Source organism: Stigmatopora argus, chromosome 2 (genome assembly GCF_051989625.1).
Source record: "Stigmatopora argus isolate UIUO_Sarg chromosome 2, RoL_Sarg_1.0, whole genome shotgun sequence".
Classification (NCBI taxonomy): Eukaryota; Metazoa; Chordata; class Actinopteri; order Syngnathiformes; family Syngnathidae; genus Stigmatopora; species Stigmatopora argus.
In genome coordinates, this window is record NC_135388.1 from 665,819 (window position 1) to 687,742 (window position 21,924).

At 41.2% G+C, this 21,924-nt stretch overlaps 1 protein-coding gene across 1 annotated transcript in view; it reads left to right on the forward strand.

The window, feature by feature from the left end:
• Positions 1-21,924, forward strand: part of znf507 (zinc finger protein 507) — a 118,516-nt gene that overhangs the window by 4,548 nt on the left and 92,044 nt on the right. The window contains exons 2-3 of the mRNA XM_077594168.1: positions 296-432; positions 8,073-8,200. The gene's annotated coding sequence lies outside the window, so the exon portion shown is untranslated. The remainder of the gene's footprint in view (positions 1-295; positions 433-8,072; positions 8,201-21,924) is intronic.

Genomic DNA, 21,924 nt, shown 5'->3' on the forward strand with positions numbered 1-21,924 from the left:
ATCGCAAGTTTTCCAAAGAGATGAAAACTTATGAAACTTTTTTGCATTCTTCGGATTTGTACTTTAGAGGAGGGACGGAGGGAAACAAAAGGGATGAGGAATTTTAAGTCAGTTTTGAATTTTGTCTCAGGATTCGGACTCGGAATTTTGACTTTCAAGTCACAATTGTGACTTAAAGAATTCTGATTCAATTTTGTGAGTAGTCGGAAATCTGAAAATATATTCAGAATTCTGAGAATAAGGTCGTTGTAGCTTCTGTTATTATTTTAACAAGCCATTTTTTGTGTGTTTTCAGGATTCATGTCCACCAAATGTCCACGTTAAAGATGTCATTTTCTTTGAAAGATGTCTGAAAATGTATTTGAAAGATGGCTGAAAATGGCCAAAAGGACCTGAAAATTCCACTTCAAACAAACGTCCTTTATTTTTCAGGTAAGAATACTTTATGGTCATTTTTGAGCGTTTATGGTCATTTTCAATCAAGCTTCCGGTGCCTCGTGCCCCCTTCAAAATAAGAGCGCTAACTTTTCCCACAATGTAATCTCTCCTAAATTTTGTGTTTCTATTGATTGGTGTTGTTTTTAATGGCTTTTTCCTCCACTTATAACTTTTTGCTGTTGAAATTCATACGGGAAAAAAGGAAAAGTTATTAATAGATATCCAGGCAAAGGTGACCATTCATAAATCCAATTGAATAATTTAAGAGCGACTTTGGACGAGAAGGGAGAGCGCGCCGGAAGATAAAAAAGAGGGTGTGTGTGCGGGAGGGGGTCGATGAGGGGGTCTTGGGTGTTAACTCGCTGCCCAATTTGATCAATCGCTGCCGGCCTGCCTCTTCACTCAGAAAATTACAAATGGGAATCTTCAAATCTGGAGCCGTTTATCATTAACCATGCTCGCGTTTTATCTCGTTTTGGAAGGGGGGAAATTGGCTTTTTGCCCGACCGTTTTCGACCAAAAAAGGGGGCTTGCGATCAGGAAATTTTCCAAAAAGGTGTTGATCAGTTTGTTCTTTTTTTTTATAGTTAAAATGAGTTCATAGTTAGTTTGTCGCAAGGAGACGTCCAATCAATTTGAACGGAGAGAATGGCAGCGACTTTTGAGCCAATTCTGGCATCGTATTGTTTCATCGGCTTAGTGAAATAGTCTCAATAAAATTCATGGATTCATTAAAGCACCGGTGTCAAAATGGCGGCCCGGGGGCCAAATCTGGCCCGCCGCATCTTTTTGTGTGGCCCGGGAAAGTAAATGATGAGTGGCGACTTTCTGTTTTAGGATCAAATTCAAATGAAGAGTATAGATGTATATTAAATATTCTGATTTTCCCCCTTTGAAATCAATCTTTGTCATTTTTTAATCCATTTTTTCTGTTTTTAGTTCAAAAATCATTTTGTAAAATCTAAAAATATATTTAAAAAAGCTAAAAAAAATTAATCATTTTTTTTCTGTGTTTTTAATGTAAAAAATCATTTTGTAAAATCTAAAAATATATAAAAATATTTTCTGCTTCCACTTTAATATGGAACATAATGATTAAAAGAGATTTTCCTTTATTAAGAAAAAAAAGCTCAAATAAACATTGTTAAAAACTGAATATTCAGGGCTTTTAATCCAGTTCTTTTAATCCATTTATAAAAAAAAACCTAAATATATCTAAAATGGTCCGTCCCACATGAAATCGAGTTAACGTTAATGCGGCCCGCGAACCAACCCGAGTCTGACACCCTTGCACTAGGGGATTGAACCCTCCACCTCAGAATTGGGAGCCTTACGCAGGAAAAGTTTAGTATAGAGCGGTGGCTGTCCCTGAAAGGCTTCCATATTTTCCGAAATGGCGCCTTTTTGGGCGATAAAAAGTCAAACGCGGGTGCCGATAAGTCGCAAAAACAAGCGCTGCTTTAATGTCGAGAGAAGCTATTATCTGCTTTGTTGAGCAAAGCATCATTTTCATGAAGCAGGGGAGCTGGTGCTAATAGTAATGGGGGGAGGGCGGGGCTTGGGGGCGGGGCCCTGGGGGTTAACGTGCAAGTCGCTTGTTGCGACGCGGCGGCCAGTCGATGATGACGCGTCGCCAAGTCCGCCATTAAAGTGTGATAGATGAAGAGCGGAGGGCATTCATACAAATCAATGAGCGCGGCGTCGGTGTCATTAGCCGCCGCCTCTCGCCGCCATAAATCACGCCGCCATAGGCTGTCGTGGCGGGACCGACCCACCTGAGGAGGAGGAGGGCCACTCGCGTCAAATCAAATGACTCAGCAGATCGGACGCCATTAGTCCGGGCGGCAAATTCCACTTTGGCTATTCTGGACGCTAAAAACGTCGATGGGAATGCTAGCTAGACTGAGAAATTGCATATATTTGAATAAAAACAAAACAAAACTGAGAATGATATAACATTTTTTTATATTAGACTAAAACTATGATGCAATACAACAACGTAGAATCAGTTACGAATGCGTTGCGCTCTTTTTGAGTCACTTCCTATTTATTTTTAGGTATTTTAGTGATGCTTCGCAGTTTACGCGACGCTAGCCGTCCAAGCCGTTTTGACTGGGAGGGGCGAATAAGTGTTCGGCAAACCGGATTGGACAGCGAGTGACACTCGTATTGGGGATATTGTTAAAAATGTAAAAAAATGTATAATGTGCAGTTTTTTTTATGATGCGACATGACACCGTCCGTCAGAAAATGTTATGCTAGCTGCGAGGCGCAGCTAACGTTAAGGTAGCATCACGCAAGAGTGACAATTGTCAAAAACGTAACAATATATATTTATATACACACACAATAAGCATTTTTTATGATGCGACATGACACCGTCAGTTGAAAAATGTTTTGCTAGCTGTGACGCAAAGCTAACGTTAAGATAGCGTCATGCAAGTGACAATTGTCAAAAAAATTAAATATATATATATATGTGTGTGTGTGTGTATACACACATAATATGCTTTTTTTATGATGCGATATGACACCGTCAGTCAGAAAATGTTTTGCTAGCTGCGACGCGAAGCTAACGTTAAGATAGCGTCATGGAAGAGTGACATTTTTCAGAAATGTAACTATATATACATATATATATATGTATGTATATATATATGTATGTATATATATATATATATATATATATATATATATATATATGTGTGTGTGTATATATATATATATACACACACACACATACACACGTAATATGCATTTTTTTATAATGCGACATGACACCGTCAGTCGGAAAATGTTTTGCTAGCTGCGATGTGAAGCTAATGCTAAGTATAGCGTCATGCGAGAGTAACAATTGTCAAAAATGAAACTATATATATATACACATTTATATATATACACACATAATATTCATTTTTTTATGATGCGACATGATTGTCAGTCGGAAAATGTTTTGCTAGCTGTGACACGAAGCTAACATTAAGATAGCGTCATTCATGCGAGAGTGACAATTTTCAAAAATGTAACTATATATATATTTATATGTATATATACACACACTCACATAATATGCATTTTTTTTATGATGCGACATGACACCGTCGGTCGAAAAATGTTTTGCTAGCTGCGACGCAAAGCTGGCATTAAGATAGCATCACGCAAGAGTAACAATGTCTGGATGGAAATGGAAATAATTTTAATTTACATTAAAATGTATTTTCTTAATATAACGCCAACGTATGGGATCAGTGCGACGCAACGACGGCGTGCGTCACGTGACTTTTTGTCATGTTTGCACAATATAAAGAGTGTGTAGGTGAGGGGATTACAAGAGCAAAGTTGGGAGAAGGACGGCAGGACATTAATCAAGCGGGAGCCTCCATTAATCAAAATAGAAGCGTCTTCTCTGCCGTCCCGCGACCAAAGCGGGACCCGGGTGCCAATAGCCCGCCCACTCAGGGAGTTGGCCGGCCGGAACCAATGAAGGCGACCGCTCGATAGTCGGCGGCGTCCTCCCACGCCAAACGTGTCCCCCCGCGTGCGTGCCGTCCCTCCGTAAGTACTACTTTTCACGAGAAAGCCTTCACGCGTTAAGCTAAGAAATTAGCGTTTAGCATCGTACAATATCGTAGATATGAGTGTCATATGAGGGGAAAGGTGTTAAATGGCGCCCGCTGAAGTTAAAAGGCCGACTTTTTTTGTTTTGTTTGTCTTTAGTGCAAATTAAGAAGACGTTTGTTTACGCGCCATAGCGTGAATGAAAAGGCGAAATTGTCCCTCGGGAGCTACTCTGCATTTCATCTAAAGAAATTAAAAATAAGCATCTATTTGTGAACAAAGAGTTTTGTTCTACAATTCTGTCTTTTGCACGCCAGTCAAGGAATCAATTATTTTCTCTCATATGCTTTTCTTTGGGAAATGAAGACGATGCCTTTCGCTCTTATTTTTTTAGTTTTCAAACGCCCGTTTTGGTGTAAAAAACCCATAGAAAACCCACGCGAACACGGGGACAACATGCAAACTGGGTGGCCAGCCAATGGCAGGGCACGACCAGGCAAAGGACAACCAATCATCGCTAGAGTTAGGCAATTTAGAGGGTTCAACCCGCTAGCCCAGCATTCATATTTTGGGGATGTGAAAGGAAAGCATAGTACCCGAAGAAAACCCACGCAAGGCCTGGGAGGATCCACCTGGGAACGAACCCTCGACCCCAGAACTGCGAGGCTCACGCGCTAACCACTCGTATGCCTTCTTTATCATATTTCAATTTTAATTCACTTATTTTCTGTACCGCTTACCCTCACGAGGGTCGTGGGGGGTGCCGGAACCATCCCAGCGGACTTTGGACACCCAGCAAATTCCATTTTAATCTGGTCATATTACAAATTTCCTCCCGGAATATCGTATGACTCGTCGGCAGGTCACTTCCCGACTGCCCGATTGGTCCAACGGCCAATCGGGAGAGACGGAGAGTTCATTAAGACCTTCTAAAGGAGAAGCTAGTTTCCAGGCAAGGACGAGTGACACATTCCGATTCGGTGGACTCGGACGAACGCTAAAGCTCTCGTTTTCGGGGCTTCCAATCCGTCCGTCCGGCCGGCGGCGCCTTGACGGGCGTCCCGCCCGCGCCTGGCGTGAAATTGGCCTGCCTGCGCTCATTATAGTAAACATCTGGCAGGAAGTGACTCGCTCGGCGGGACCGGGACACGGGGAACATGTACTAAGCCGCTCCCATTAGGATCCAAATGGCTTTGGATGGAGATGGAGGAACTCTATAGGCTGGTGGGGGTGGGGAGGGGGTTTTGATGGGCAAGGTTTAGCGGGGTTCTTCTGCCCGACGCTTACTTTCTAGCTCATTCGTAGTGTACGGACGCCATTTCATTTTTTTTTCCCACATGGATCCCGCAAAACCAGAAGTTTGCAGGATCAAGTGCGCTCTTTCGCTCTCTGCCGTCAAAACGGCAGCCAATGATTCAAATTCAAAAGCCGTTATTGTCATCATACACAGCTGCGTATAACGAAATTGGTGAACAAATAAAATTTTAATATTATATATATATATATATTTTTTTTTTTAATTAAAAAATATATACATATATATATAAAATAAAAAAATATAAAAATTTAAAATATATATATATATATATAATAAAATAAAATTTTAATATATATATATAAATAAATAAATAAAAAAGAAATAAAATAAAATACAAATAAAAAAAACCCCAAAAATATATATACTTATATATAAAAAATAAAATAAAAATTTAAATTAAAAAAATATATATATATAAAATAAAATTTTAATATATATATAAAAAAATAAAAAAATAAAAAAATAAAAAATACAAATAAAAACAAAACAAAAACAAAATTCTCCCGAGTAATTAAATCCTGGCGACTGTAGAAAAAGTTTGCCTCGCAGATTTTGGTAAATAACAATAAGATTGAGAAAACAAAAAACTAAACTGGAGAGCATTGAGCCGCTGCACCCGTGCGCCCCGCCATCTTGGATCCCCCCCAAAAAAGAGATGGCGAGGAACCTTAAAATGCCACAAAATGCAGAGGAAGTCACCAGGAAATGCCCCAAATTCAGCAAGGACCAGCAAAGCAACAAGAAGTCCCTCAAAGGCAACAGGAAGTGATCAAAAAATTGCCCGGAATTGACCTATGAGTGCCCTAAAGTGACGCAAAATGAACTCATTGTCTACCGTTGGAAACCATATCCAACTGGATAAAACAGTCAGAAAGTATTAGAAGATGACATTGCGCGTTAAAATATCGATTGACGAATAGTACATTTCAAAATCATGCTGAAAAAAAAACAGTTACAATTGTGAAAAAGCAACCCATAAAAAATGTGACTTGAACATAACGAAATCGACCACAAGAGCCAAAATGGACGCTACTCGAGTCAAAGGTAAGAGAAGAAGATGATTAGTCGCTGGTACGAGCGAGTCATTCATCACCTCGTATAAACAAAGAAGTCTCCGAAGACGCTTATTTAAAAAACGACAATCGTCATCTCCCGGCTTGTAACGCGGCGGCGTTGAGGGTAGCGTTTTTTTTCTTTTTTGAGGGGGGGGGGGCTCGGCGGCAAAATGATGGATGGCGTGCCACCACGGTGAGCGATATTAAACAATAACAGCGCTTGCCACCAAAATGCTTTTTAATTAGAAATTCCAGATTGGAGCCATCGCCAAAGTCAAGTGAATATTCAACAGCTCGGGGATGAAAACCAGCTCTCGCACAAACGCAAAAACATTTCTAATAACAATAAAATGTGTCATCGTCAGGAGGAGAATAAGAAATGAAAATATAAATGAGGCGTTTTTTCATGGGAGAGCCTCCAAATGAAATTCGTCTGCAAGCTCCGCCCACATTCGAGGCGAAATTTTTTTACAAAAGTTTTTGGTCAAATGCTTCCGAAACGTCGACAAGAATCTCCCATGATGCAGTGGAACGATCCGACCATGTTGGTCCAATTTCGACGAGTCATCGCTTTTGTAGAGATGGGCAAATATTCGGGTTTCTCGAGTCATTTCCCATGGCAAAACATTTTGAAACGTTTCCCGTCTGACATTTTTTTATCATGCAAATCTTATCATTAGCATTCTGGGATCAATCGACCGAGCCGAAAATATGAAAAATAAATAAAATATAAATTTAAATGACAAAAAAAAAATCCCAGAGAAAAAAAAAGTGATGTAGTGAAACCGCGGTAATCGAGGGATTACTGTACGTCGTGGATTTTTTTTCTGGGGAATTTGTTTTAATTTTTTAATTTTATTATTTTTTAAATTCATAAAAATGTGAAAATACATGCTGAAACTCGTAACCAGAAGCCATTCTTGCTACCAGGATTCAGCCCTGAAGAAAAAAAACCTTTTTTTTTTTAAATAGAGGTGACCCTACGTTTTTTTCAATTATCGCGGACATGTTTACCACGATAATCGAGGGATTACTGTACATCGTGGATTTTTTTCTAAGGAATATTTGTTTATATATATATATTTTTTTCAAGGTCATAAAAATGTGATTTTTTATTTTTTAAATTGAGATGACCCTACTTCACGTTTTTTCAATTATCGCGGTCATGTTTACCGCGATAATTGAGGGATTACTGTACATCGTGGAATTTTTTTCTAAGGAATATTTGTTTATTAAAAAAAAAAAAATTCAAGTTCATAAAAATGTCATTTTCTATTTTTTTTAATTTTTTCAAGTGGAAAACCGAAAATATTTTTATATATAATAGATTTTTTAGATTTTACAAAATGCTTTTTGACCTAAAACCACCAAAAGAAAAAAATGGATAAAAAATAGCAATTATTGATTTAAAAAGGGAAAAATCAGAAAATATAATATACATCTATAATCTTCATTTGAAATTGATCCTAAAACATAAAATCGACACATCATTTACTTTCTCGGGCCGCACAAAATGATGCGGCGGGCCAGATTTGGCCCCTGGGCCGCCACTTTGACACCTGTGCTTTATCGTCATTAAACAAGTGCAATGCGATTTAAAGCTAAAAGTGTGCACATAAATAAATAGCCATAAACAAGATGTATATACACCAAAAAATGAAGTGAAGTAAAAAAATAAGTGACTAAATGGGTTACATTTTCAGGGAATATCCGGAAACATGAAGGCAAGGGATGGAATCCAACATTCCAGCCAATCACGTCCCCTCCTCGCCATCATGGACCATCATGCATCTCTGCCACGGCTAAACGTCACTTCAGAACAGAGCAACAGGTAAGCTAAGCGCTTTATCCGGGTCGTTAAATGGATCGCTAGCAGGTCCATATCAAGTTCATCCATACTTACTAGCCGACAATATCTGCCAGCGTAAAAATGTCTAATGTATTCCCAGGGCTACTTTTGAATATTAATAAAAGCTCAATTATTCATGTTGCCGTCGGCGTGCCAGAGCTACGAGCTTTAATTAGCGTGGCGCGCTCACGCGTAATTACGCGCTCGGCGTTGACGGCCATTTGGTCACGGGGACTTTTTTTTTTCAAGTTGTTGTCAACACGCGCTACTTTTTCTTCTCCTCATCAAAAACGGTGATAATGAGACAGATTGAGGCCTTTTTGTCCATTATGGGATTTTATTTTGACGGTCACTTCCTTTTCATTTAGGCGCATTTTCAGCTGACTTTCTTGTTAACACTCACTTTCTTAGTTTGTTGATCAGTCAAAAGGAAATTGGGTAACTAGCACTCATTAGCATAACTAGCGTATCTGTTGTTGTCAAAGACAAGGTCGCGTCTTGTTCATTTTGCATCACTTCCTGTACATTTTGAAGCATTCCGGCGTGGCTTCTTTGACTTTTGAGGTCATTTCCTGTTGATTTTAGTTCCTTCCCGGGTCACTTCCTGTTCTATAGTCTCGTCGTTTTCATTTTAGCTCATTTTTGGGTCACTTTCTCGTTAAATCGCTTCTTGTGGAGGAAGTTTGTTGATCAGTCAAAAGGAATTGGGTAACTAGCACTCAACTAGTGTATCTATAATTTTCAATGACAGCTTCCTGTTCATTTTGCATCACTTCCTGTACATTTTGCAGCATTCCGGCGTGGCTTCTTTGACTTTTGAGGTCATTTCCTGTTGATTTTAGTTCATTCTCGGGTCCCTTCCTGTTCTATAGTCTCGTCCTTTACATTTAGGGTCATTTTTCGGTCACTTTGTTGTTGACTCACTGTTTGCGGAGGAAGTTTGTTGATCAATCAAAAGGAGTTGGGTTACTAGCACTCATTAGCATAACTAGCCTATCTATATTTTGCAATGACAGCTTCCTATTCATTTTGCATCACTTACTGTACATTTTGCAGCATTACGGTATCGCTTCTTTGACTTTTGAGGTCATTTCCTGTTGGTTTTAGTTCATTCCCGGGTCACTTCCTGTTCTTTAGTCTCGTCCTTAGTCTAGTCTAGGCTCCGGCATCCCCTGCGACCCTCGTGAGGATAAGCGGTTCAGAAAAATGAATGTATGAATTGTACTTTTTTTGTAGGAGTGAGATTGAAATGACACAGTATTGAGGGGAAAGAAAGTGGGTGGGAATAAAACTACAAAATTCAAGTAAATATATCAAATATATAGATAAAAAATGTCAAATAAAAATGTAGTCAGTGACTAATTCCCCAAGCGGGTAGTAATCCTTGATTGGCCTCCTTTTTCCGCGCGCAATTGACCAACGGCGCTTGACGGCTAACGCTAACGCTAACGCGAAGGCGGCTCCAAATGGGCGGCGTTGCGCCGACGGGATGACGGGCTAATAAGAAATTGATGTGACGCGCCGACTAAGACGTCTCCCCGCCGACGAGCGACGACCGTTCACTTGACTTCCCGCGGACGACCATTCATTTCACGCCTGGCCGGGCCGCTGACGATCAAAAGGAAATCCTTCAAATGGGACACCGCTGCTTAAAAATAAGATATCTGCAAAGATGGAAAAGAGCAGGAACAAGGTTATTTTTTTATCCTCGTCTTATTTGGCTTGACAAATTAGTGACAGATTTTTTATCCATTTTTTTTGTTTTGAACATTCTTATTTTTCAGTTTTTTGAGGGATGCAAATATCCACCTATCTTAATTCCGATCCAATTTCCTATTAATAACCTATTTTTAAATGGGATTATTTGAGAGCCATACTCAGAATTTATAAGCCAAAATACTTTTTTTTTTGTTCATATCGACACTTGAAGTACAAAACAGAATTATTTTAACCACATTGTTACCCTGTTGCTAATCAATTCACAAAAGAGTCAAATGAAATTCAATTTATACTGTATTTTCTGGCATATTAACCGTCTCCACGTATAAGCCGCACCCTTAAAATTGCCTTAAAATGGTTGAATTTGACAATTTTTCTCGTATAAGCTGCCCCCTGATTCATGATTTTCACCTCCATATTCATGGTTTTAATAGGGAATACAAATGTGTTATTTTGAGGGAAAAATCTGAAGAAAAAACATTGCATGTGCTATTTCTGAGATCCTGTATAAATCGATTGCTGGATTGTACATTCCTAAAGAGTGTTGCACGTAAGCAAATTTAAAAAGGAAGTCACGTGACCAGTAAAACCAGGAAGTGTGTCCGTAGCGGTCATCCCAAGGTAAGATGGCGGCGCCCTGAGCGAGCAATGGCAGGCACAAGTTTTTTCACCTTTTATGCAAGATACGCTTAATTATTTTCCTTGAATTTCATTCATAGACGTCAAAATACATTTTGTTTAGCATTTTATCTGTTTACCATTTCTTTATTTTGAAAGAAATTAGGCATTCTCTTGCGTTATGGCGTTTTGTGCATGTCAAGTCTAATTTATGCGCATATAAGCCATACCCTCAATTCAGTCATCATTTTTTTTAGCGACAAATACGGCATATATGCCCGAAAATACAGTAATTCCAATGGCACTATAGGTGCATTTCAGCTCACTGGTTAGCCAAGATCCATATCCACCCATTGGGTACACGGTCGATTGGTCGCCGGTCTTTTGGTCGCCGATCTTTTGGTCGACAATCTTTTGGTCGCCCGGAAGGTTATTGATAATTACCATTTAAATTGTTGCTCAAATTCCCTAAATACAAACTGTGAATTATTATTTAGTCATACTTAATGCCCTAGTCATTATTAGGCTAAAGAAAAGCTCCACATTTCCCGGACTTTGATTGTTTTTTTGTTGGAGAACTTGTTAAGACCCTTGACGGACAGACATATCTTCTTAAAGGGACAGCGCATGTACATACAAACTCTTCTACACTTACACGTCGGCTCAGTGAAAGTGCTCATGGCCATTGTTGGCTTTTATTCATGCGTAGACCATCTTGTTTTACCTTGTTTTGGCGCCGGTCTTTTGGTCGCCCATGGTCGCGGTCGGGCGACCAAAAGACCGCGACCAAAAGACCGGCGACCAAAAGACCGCACACGGCCCATTGAAAGAGCCACATACGGCTGGCGAGCCACGGCTTCCCTAGCTCCGATCTAACGCTAACGTCAGATCATTGTCCTTTATCTGGGTTAATTGGATGTTTTGCGTAGTCCCTTCCACCTCCAACACACCTGTTCCCGCGGCCTAGCGGACACACACACACACACACACACACACACACACACACACACAGACACACACGGACATACACACACACTCCGGTGGAGTGTACTCTATATTTATTATCCGGGGTGGCGCCGTTGATAGATGGGCCGGCTGCTCAATTACAAGGGCACAACATTGCCTTTCCCAGCTGATAGCCTGAAAAAGTGGCGCCTCTCTTTCTGCGCTCATTTTTCCATCCAGGCGGAGGATGATATAGAGTAGCGCTAGGGGGGGTACTTTGCCTTGACGTGCTCTAGCGCCCCCGCCCCCCACGCTTTCACCGCCACCCCCCCCTATTAACGCACACGCTCGCCAGACTGCGAGAGGAGTCCGATGATGGCGGCCGTTTCATCGGACGTCTCGCTAGCCGGATGTTGAGCTATGTTTTGGTTGCCGGAGGGGGCGGAGTTTCGACGTATAAAACGGTTGTACATTTGCATTAGGCGCCATCCATCGTGATGGGTCCGCCCGGACTCGGCTCTGACGGATTTCTGTTTAAGTGAGTGCGACAATTCGGGTAAATGGTTTGTCTAGAAGACAAGCGATGATTTTTCTTAGCTACGCTAGCTGAAGTACTGGTGGGGGTTTGAGGCGTTTCCAAGGAAAAGCGGCCGTCGGGGATTTTTGGGACGGGTTCAATGGGCGGGGTGGTCTGGTTCTGATGAGTTGGTTTGAAAATAATGATTGAAATCCAAACGGTAGCCAGAAGAAAATGGACGTTTTTTGGGTGTCGCTAGGCTAAAATCTAGTGATGTTCTAACACAAGGGTGTCAGACTCGGGTTGGTTCGCGGGCCGCGTTAACGTCGACTCGATTTCACGTGGGCCGGAACATTTTAGATATAATATTTAGATTTTTTTTAATATAAATGGATTAAAAGAACTGGATTAAAGGCCCTGAATATTCAATTTTTTATAGATTTAAAACAATGTTTATTTGACCTTTTTTAAAATATATTTTTAGATTTTACAACATGATTTTTGAACTAAAAACACAGAAAAATTGATTAAAAAATTACAATTATTGATTTAAAAAGGGGGAAAATCAGGAAATTGAATATACATCTATACCAAGGGTGTCAGACTCTGGTTGGTTCGCGGGTCGCTTTAACGTCAACTCGATTTCATGTGGGCCGGACCATTTTGGATATAATATTTAGATTTTTTAAAATAAATGGATTAAATGAACTGTATTAAAGGCCCTGAGTATTCCGTTTTTTATAGATCTAAAACAATGTTTATTTTAGCTTTTTTTAAATATACCCCTAATCCCTCCCCCCCGTTTGCCCAGGGTCCGTTACAAGACGAAAGGAAAGGAAAATGGCGCCGGCGTCAATGTTTGCGTTTCCCGTGTGGCCCCAAACGCTCTTTTGTGTGTGATTGTCTAAAAATAGGCAGCAAGACAAATTGTTATCATTTGCCAAAGCCCCGTGACAATAATGATGAATGAAGACTTTTTTCCCTTCTCCTTTTTGCCCTCTGAAGCCGTCGCTGGCTGCGGGCGTTTTGCTTTGCGTCCTCGGGAATCCTCATTAAGCACCGCCGCCACCGTCGTCCTTTCTTAAAAGCCGCCGTTCGTCGGGACGTCGCCCCACGACCGGCCGACGCTTCAATTCGTCGCTTTTGTTTGGCGTTTGCCGGCCGATGCGATGCGGTGATGGATCACCAATTTGGGAGCCCCCCGTCCCTCCCCCACTCGGGCCTGACCCGGTGGGACGGGACGACAAGGTTTTAATGTCACCTCCGTGTTCTTGTTTGCGCGCCCCGGGGCTCCATTTGATCCATGTGAGGAGGAACATGGCGGAACGGCGCAATGGCAAAATGCTGTTTTTTTTTAAGTGACTTTTGTTTAGGTGCAGTCATTTTTATAGAGTGAGCCTATTACAGAGAGAGAAGCACCATATTTTCTCACATATACCGTATTTTCAAGACTATATGGCGCATCGCATTTAAAGGCGCAGTGTCAGTAACGAGTGCTATTTCTGTATTTGACACACACACAAAGGACGCACCGTTTTTAAAGGCGCAGCCAGGCATGGCAAAACATACACCATCTTAAACATACGGACACACGCTGATGATTATTGTGATTTATTTTCCCCGGGAATCGCCGCGAGTACAAAAAAAAGCCATTTGCAAAAACGCCCGAAATAAAAAGCGCGGCGCCTTTGAAAGCGGAATTTCCCACGATTTCATGTCCCATTGAACACACCACCACCACCACTTCGATCCCACATGACCCTCCGAGCGTATAAAAAAACAACCTCTGAAAACTCCGATGATTATTGTGATTTATTTTCCCCGGGAATCGCCGCGAGTACAAAAAAAACCGCCATTTGCTAAAACGCCCGAAATAAAAAGCGCGGCGCTAAACGAAGATACACGAGTGAGTCCGAGATGTTTGACGAAGGTGAACGATCAGTGATACACAAAAAAAGCATAAGCGCTCATATAATTGAGTCTCTCGGGAGGGGGCGCCGGGGCCGAGGATCGCGAGGGGGGGTCCCCGCTATTATTTCCCACAAGCATGAAAGATGACCGTAAACAAACAACTTTGATCGACGGCGGCAAAATGTTGACGAGGGATGCCGAGCTGTTATAATAATGGCTTGCGTTTGTGCGTGTGCGCTTGTGTGTGTGTGTGTCTGTGTGTGTGTGTGTGTGATCACGGCGTGATGAAGATAAATAGGCGAGCGGCGGGAAACGCGGGCGAGCTGTAATTGACGCCCAACGCTGACGGCGACCCGGTGACCGCCGACGACTGGGTCGACGCAGCAAATTGTTTGGGGAGGGACGTCCGGTTTCCGCTAATGAACCATTAAGTTGTTCGCCGGGCGGCGTCCAATCGTCGTTGATCGGGAGGAGACGTCCCAAACATTTGAAGTGAAAATCTGGAAATCTTTTCTTTTAAAAATAGGTGGCCTATACGGTCATACCTCTACTTGCAAATGCCTCTAGATACGAAATTTTCAGGTTACGGAAGCTCGAGATGCGAAAACAATCCAAGTTACAAAATCCCCCCAAAAGTAAATGCATTTGTTGGTAGTTGTGTTTGGACCGTTGAACAAATGACATCATTGACATAAACTGCTCTAATAGTGTTAATACAGTCATACCTCTACTTACGAACTTTTTTTAACCTGAAAATGTCGTAAGTAGAGGTATGACTATTACCTTTATGCCTCTAGTTACGAACTTTTTTTGTAACCTGAAAATGTTGTAAGTAGAGGTATGACTATTAATAATAGTCATTCTCATCCAAGTTTTATCTATAATTCAGTGTTAATACAGTCATACCTCTACTTACGAATTTTTTGTAACCTGTAAATTTCGTATGTAGAGGTATGACTGTATTAACACTATTAGAGATAAAACTTGGATGAGAATTAATATTGTTAATAGTCATACCTCTACTTACAACATTTTCAGGTTACAAAAAAGTTCGTAAGTAGAGTTATGACTGTATTAACAAGTCATTCTCATCCAAGTTTTATCAGCAGGAATCACGTAAACATCCAAAATGATTCCAAAATGGAATTTGTTCACACACATTTTTTCTCGTATAATTTGATGACTTTTCGCCAAATATGACTTAAATCTCCTCATATTACGCATAAAATGTTGTGCCCAGAAAGCAAACAACTTCAGTGTTAGAGAAAAATAAGCAACAAAATGACTATCTGTGAATAAACATCCCCCCAAAAAAGATAGCCATCTCCTTTAAAAAGTCGACTTTTAGAAGGACCGGTCTCTCCGATAATGGTCGGGGAACGCCGCCACGTCCAACTTGGGCTGCGGGTAATTTATTACGGGGCCAGCTGGCCCGTGTCGTCCTCATTCCCGCCGCCATGTAGCGAGCGAACGAGCGAACGCCGCCTCTTAAGACGCCATCGATTTTTATTTGATTAAACGTCCTGCTGCTTTGTGGCAAATTAGCAGGACTTTAATCAAATCGCAATCAATAGCCGCTTAATAAGCACGCCACACAAACACACACTCAAATACACACACACACACACACGCACGCATTACACGAGTGAATAATGGCCAGAATAAAGAAGGTGTTTTCATGTTAAACGGAAGATGCTAACGCAATTTCATATGCACATTTTATAGCTAATTAGACAACCTCTGCAGAGTAGATAAAAAAAAGGAGCCCCATGGCATAAAGTAGTTCTCTTGTAAGCGCCCTCACCTTTCAAAATATCATAAAAATAAATGGAAAGTAATCATCTCCTGTGTTATACTTCTTTCTACTTTATTGTGTGTTTACCTTGTCTTTTATTTGCCACTTCATCGTACGGGGAAATCATCGGCTACACAATTTAATGAGAGGATTATCATTACAAATCTTAGCATCATATGTTGGTAAATTATTGCGGCGTTAGATCAGATTGTAGATTTTATTTTTATTTTTTTGTTGGGTGACCGCGCTAGTTAACGAGTCCGTTTTTTTGTCATTGAAGTGTTTTTAACGCAGTTTAAAAGGGAATGTAAAGGGCTAATTCATGTCACAAACTATATTAAACCTGTTTAATATGCTCAAATAAAATTTTCATTGAGATTGTCAGGGGATTTTCACCTCATAGAAAAAAAATGAAACCAACTTTAGTCATTTCAAATTGTAACTGTGCCTTTAAGGGGCGCTAAAAGAAGTTTTTTTGTTTAATTTGTTTACGGCGAGATTATTAGACCAAGCAGAAGGAAAATAAATATTTTGATGAAAACGAGCAATGTTTGCCGCTATTTGCTGAAGGCTACCCTCTAGTGGCAGACTCTTAACCTACAGGCAACACAGGCACCAATAAGTCCAAGTCTCGTGGTGGTCAATTGCTAACATACAAAAGGCTTTTATTTAGTGGCTGACTTTTAACGATAAATCCACAACTCGATCATCGATCAGCCCTGATGCAAAAAAGACAAAATTCCAAAGGATCAATAGATATTAGATCTATTACCATATTTTCTGGCATATACACCGTATTTGACGCTAAAAAAAATGATGACTGAATATAGGGTACGGCTTATATGCGCACAAATTAGACTTGACATGCTCAAAACTGCAAGACAATGCGGCCGATACGGTCATTTATTTCAAAATAGAGAGAAGATCAACAGATAAAACACTAAACAAACATTTATTTTGACGTCTATGAATGAAATTCAAGATAAAAAAAAGCGTATCTTGCATAAAAGGTGAAAAAAGTCACTGACTGCCTGCCATTGTTCGCTCAGGGTGCCATCATCTTACCTAGGGATGACAAACTAGACCCACTTCCTGGTTGTACTGCTCACATGACTTCCTTTTTGAATTTGTCTACGTGCAGGCAACACGCTTTCGCAATCCAGCAATCTATTTATGCAGTATATCAGAAATTAGATTATCATTTCATCCCGTATTCGAGAAATTTCTAGGTTACAGTAGCAAGACAGACACAAGACACACAAGACATTGTAGACCTAGTTAAAACAAACTGGAGCCACACACAGGAAGTCCACAAGGTGTACTTGCATGTGCAATGATTTTTCTTCAGATTTTCCCTTCAAAGTAACACATTTGTACTCTCTATTAAAAAAACAAATATAAAGGTGAAATTTGTGAATCAGGGGGGCGGCTTATACGCGAGAAATTGTAAAATTCAACCAGTTTAAGGCAATTTTAGGGTGCGGCTCATACGCGGAAACGGCTAATATGCGAGAAAATACAGTATAAATTGAATTTCATTAGATTCTTGTGAATTGATTAGCAACAGGGTAGCAATGTTCAAATAATTTTGAGATGTCAATCATTTATTTCCGCGAAAGCGCTTCTTTGAGTTGACGCGTCCATCGTAGTGACCGGTGGCCCCCAAAGGGTTAAAAAAAACGGATCAGATTTTCTTTCCCGTCCAATTTGAACGCCGCCGAGCTCAAGTGTCAGCAAAACGCGAATTTAACGTCTCGGTTTCCCGTCCTCGCCGACAGCGCGAGTCAAGCTCAATCTCCCCAGACGGGATTTAAGGCGGCAAAGTGGCGTCCGTCGCGCTCGCCGACGCCCCGGGGCCTCCCTCCCGCTAACGCGCCGCCGCCGTCGCCCGTCGTCTCCCATCGCGTCACCGACGGGCGGAGCGACCGGACGGGCAGCCGTCATCCCGGCCGACGGCGTCATCGCCGACGCCGTCGTGTTGACGCCTCGCATCGCTAGGTCGACAGCGAGAGGACGTAGCGACCGTTCAGTCGCGAGACGGACGCGAGGCTGATGAGAAGAGATGGAAAAGAAAAAAAAAAGAACGACAGACGGTTGGTTTAGCTCGCCACCAAAGCGGAGAAATGGCGTTAAGATACTTGACTCACTTCCTGTAGATTTGGAGTCACTTCCTGTTCATTTTGGGCATTGTTAACTCATCTCCTTGCTAATTCGTTAGGGCACGTGTCAAAATGATTTTTGAACTAAAAACACAGAAAAAATGGATTAAAAAATGCCAATTATTGATTTAAAAGGGGGAAAAAACAGGAAATGTAATATACATCTATCATTTGAATTTGATCCTAAAACAGAAAGTCGGCACTCATCATTTACTTTCCTGGGCCGCACAAAATGATGCGGCGGGCCAGATTTGGCCCCCGGGCCGCCACTTTGACACCTGTACTTTATATGGTCAAGAATTGAGCGTATATTTCGGACTATAAGTCAAACAATGCAGCAGTAGAAAATGTCAATATAATTCGTTTCATTTTTGGAAAAGCCATTTGTTATTTTTGAGCAGGAACCAAGAACTTATGTACGTTAAATTAGCAATAAGAGCCTAAATAGGAACGTATTAACATAACACAAAAACAAAAAAACAAAATTCGAGTCTCAGTCCTTTAAAATGGACCAATCGGACGTACGGACAAAATCCGCCCGGCGACCGCACAAACGGCGAGTTTGTTTGCTTCTCTTTCTCAGCCCATCGTTTGTTTGTTTACCCACGTTCCCGACGGCGACGGCGTACGTGTGACGCTAGCCTCGGGCGCTTCGTGTCCATCGCGGCCGTCCGCTCGGAGATCCTCAAGGTTTTCCCGCTTCGGAATACCAGAGCGGACGCTTCGCTCGGCGCGGTGGGGGGGGGGAGGTGGACGGGGAGGGACGGCGAAGGTCCAGGCGAGGAGCGAACGCTCCAGCGAGCGTTGGGCCGCTCATGCAAATGTAACATTTGTGCACGGCGGAACACTTCACCATTTTGGCTGTCTTGACGTCTTTGTGACATTTTGCAAAAAGGCCACCTCCAAATACGTAAAACGCACATCAAAACGGTAGTACTTCACTCCACGCTTTTCGGGCTTGTTTCCGTCCAACTCAGTCACTAGTTTTCTATTTTTTTGTACATTTTTTGGGTGTGTGGACTTTTTTGTAGCCACCAAACCATCAACATGGTAAAAATACACAGCACTTACTATTTTTGGCTTTGTCCAAACCCATAGTCATTGGACTTCCATTTTTCTAACAGATTTTTTGGGTGTGTTAACATCTTTGTGGCCACTGAAATGGTAAAAATGGTTAAAAAAACGTGCCGTCCATTGTCCAATCCAACCTAGAGTCACTAGCTTCTATTTTTTTGTGGCACTTTGCTAAAAGAACACCAAAATCTATCTTAAATATATTTAAAATGAGCTAAAATAAACATTGTTTTAGATCTATAAAAAATGGAATATTCCGGGATTTTAATCCACTTCTTTTAATCCATTTATAAAAAAATATCTAAATATTATATCTAAAATGGTCCAATGTATATTAAATTTCCTGATTTTCCCCCTTTTAAATCAATAATTGGAATTTTTAGTCATTTTTTTCTGTTTTTAGTTCAAAAATCATTTTGTCAAATCGAAAAATATATTTAAAAAAAGCTAAAATAAACATTGTTTTAGATCTATAAAAAACAGAATATTCAGGGCTTTTAATCCAGTTCTTTTAATAAAAAAAAAACCTAAATATTGTATCTAAAATGGTCCGGCCCACGTGAAATCAAGTTGACGTTAAAGCGGCCCGCGAACCAACCCGAGTCTGACCCTTGCCCTTTTTTGTTTTTGTCAGGCCACCTTTAACGAAGCGCGCTGGCCCTTTTAAGTCAGTAACGTGACGGACACGGCGACTGCCGCCCCTCCATCCGATGCCATGAATAACGCATGGGACCCCCAACCCAAACCGCCCCCCCTCTCTGCTAAACATAATACATTAGTTGCGGGAGTGTTTATGTGGCACCTTTAGCGCGGGAACATGAATGAAAGATGAGGGCACTCCGGCGAGCGACAAATGGGCCACGACACGTTCAAAAAAAAGCTTCAAATCAACTTCATTTTCAAAGAAAAAAATCTTCTCCATTCTCCATTCAATTGGAATATACAGACGCTCCCCTACTTACGAACGAAGGAGTTAGGTTCCGAGCGATTGTTCATAAGTTGAATTTGTTCGTAAGTTGCTCAGTGCTATATTTTGTATTATAATTTATATTTAAGGCCTATATAAGTATATTGAAGGTTTATACAAGTGCATTTGTATGTTTAAGGCTTGCATAAGTAACACGCACTGGTTTGTACGGAAAAAAACATTTAATAACATGGAGAGAATACATACAGTACTGTATAGATATATTAGAGAGAGAGAGGGATTTACTAGAAAGTGGCCGAAAGAAGCTATCTAATGACGATTGCAGTTTTCTTTTTTCATCATAAATGATGCGGTAGCACTGTATGGCATCATTCAATTGTTTTGCAAACTTTGTGCAACATTCAATATTTGGGTCCTGCTGCTCCATCTTTATGTTTAGAAATGGTACTGACGGTCGAACAATTCAAGTTGTATTCCCGTGCAACGCTCACCACTTTCTCACGTGCATCAAGCTTCGTTGTTATTGCCACTCATTTCAAATGAAATGGCTTGCCTCTTCCTTGCACCTCCCTCAATAGAAGCCTTTCGCTTTTCACCAACCATATTGAATAATGGCTGCACGAGATATTTAATGATACAAATGAAAAATGTTCTTTGCGCACTGGAGATACATTCACGCACTTCCGCATTGCAACGAAGAAGAAGGTAGATGCTGGGTGAGCTGAGCTCTCACAGCGCCAGGCGTCGTCGGTATTAGCGGCGGAAAGAAGTACTACTCGGAAAAAAGGCACGCAATACAAAAGCGAACTTACAAAATTTTTTCGACATAAACGCAATTTGCAGACATGTTCGTATGTACCGTTGTTCGTAAGTCGTATGTTCGTAAGTAGGGGAGCGTCTGTACCTAGCTTCTTTAGGAATCATTGATATTCCTGATAATAATTGATTAAAGCCGCCTTTTAGCTTGGCGTCGTATTGGCGGGCTCCATTTTGGGCCTCCGTGAGTCACGAGCGCTCGCGCGTGCTAACCGCCGCCGCCGGAGTAGTTTATCCTTCAGCGTTTGACCGTAGTAAAGAGGCCGACACTGACAGCCATTTGCGGCGGGGGAAGCTCGTAAATCCTCCCAGAAGAAGAGGAAGTAAAAGGGACAATTACTTTTTGATCTCTGGCCGGCCCGCGCGTGGCAAACATAAACTTTCACCTTCCGGGACCTTCTTTTTGCGACAAGTCGGGGGGGAAAAAGTCCTGAAAATGATTGACAGCTCGCTTGACTGCAAAAGAAGGTCCAAGTAAATGTTTTGGAGATGGATTAGATGGGTTTTTATTTATTGGAATGGCTAACGATTTGTTTGGGAGGGATTTTTGGGGGGGTTTCTTGCAGGGGCGGAGCTAGAAAAATTTTGATGGGGGGCTTTTTGAGGGGGGCAAATAAAATGCATGATGAATTTTTAGGCGATATTTTCTGACGATTTCATTTTAGCGCCTTCAATCAATTTAATCAAAAATTAAAGGCAGTTTTTACACAAGTTTGCCAAATTGAATCAATTTGGATGGGTGGAACTATTTTCTTCATGGAAGGTCAGCTTTTTTTAAATAAAAAAGGACTAAAACAGCAAATTAAAAACTAGAATCATTCATAATTTTTGATCAATTGTGATTAACGAACATGTCGATCAATTGTTACATTGTCACCTTCGTCGGATTGGACGTGTCGCGCCGTGAATGGCGCTCAAGGATGAACGGTCGCAGCTCGTCCTTGTCAAAATTTGAACTCAATGTCAGTTCTTGTACAAATTGACTCATTTAAATAAATAAATAAATAAAATAAAGACGATCGAGCGTGAATAACAATAATGTCAGGCGGGAGCGCCAGTTTGACACGTTTGTCTTTTTCCGCCATCAAATAAGGGAAACATTGACGTTGAAGTGGCTCAACAACACACTCGTCCGTCCGTCCGTCCGTCCTCACGCTCAAACGCGCGCACGCTCGCCGTCAAGACGGGACGGAGCCAGAGCCATGTTGACGGGTCGCCGCTCCC